This window comes from Capsicum annuum, chromosome 9 (assembly GCF_002878395.1).
Source record: "Capsicum annuum cultivar UCD-10X-F1 chromosome 9, UCD10Xv1.1, whole genome shotgun sequence".
Lineage (NCBI taxonomy): Eukaryota > Viridiplantae > Streptophyta > Magnoliopsida > Solanales > Solanaceae > Capsicum > Capsicum annuum.
In genome coordinates, this window is record NC_061119.1 from 159,642,339 (window position 1) to 159,643,194 (window position 856).

The following is an 856-nucleotide window of genomic DNA, read 5'->3' on the forward strand; positions in this document are numbered from 1 at the left end:
TCGTGAGGTGGCAATCCCACTCATGAATTATGTGATGAATAATATTTCCATGCCCGAACCAGGTGGTTGATTTGAATTGAAGTAGAATATGGTGCAATTGTTGAATTTAGCAGGGAAATTCCATGTCCTTTCACATGAAGACCAACAACAGCACAAACAAACCTTCCTGGAAATAAGCGATACTTACATCCTAGAAGGGGTGAATTTTGATTATGTCAGATTGACACTCTTCCCTTTTTCTCTAATTGGGGAAGCAAAAAGGTGGTTACATGCTAAACCACAACTCTTCATCAATTCATAGAAAGATCTAGCTCAGAAGTTCCTTATTTGATTCTTTCCATCAGGAAAGACTGCATGTTTAAGAAGTAAGATTCTGAGTTTTAGATAAAAAAAGGAAAGAATCTCTACCAAGCTTGGGAGAGATTTAAGGGAATACTCCGAAATTGCCCTCACTATCATTAGTCCAATGATGTTCTTGTTCATACTTTGATTGAGGGATTAGAGCCAAACACCAAGATTTTCTTGGATTCAGCAATAGGTGGGCAGGCTTTTGAAAAGACTTATGAAAAACTGTACACATTATTGAATTAGATTTCACAAGGGAATCCTGACTGGCATGTTGACTCGAGGAGTGCTCCTAAGAAGGTTGCAGGGGTATTAGAGGTAGACCAGTTTACTGCATTACAAATACAGATTGCAACAATGCAAAATCATATGATTACTCAGCTTAATAACATAATGTTTGGGCTTCCACAAGCAGCAACTACAGCTAATGCAGTCAAATAAGCAAATCCTTGATGTAAGTTTATGGAAGTAGTGAGCATATAGAAGATGCTTGTATGACTAATCCAGATTC

The 856-nt window shown here is 37.7% G+C and overlaps 1 non-coding gene across 1 annotated transcript; it reads right to left on the reverse strand.

Annotated features, from left to right (window-relative positions):
* Positions 1–355: 355 nt before the first annotated feature.
* On the reverse strand, positions 356–461 carry LOC124887459. The gene has a single exon (XR_007045234.1). It is a non-coding gene; the product is annotated as a small nucleolar RNA R71 (small nucleolar RNA).
* Between the last annotated feature and the right edge of the window lie 395 nt (positions 462–856).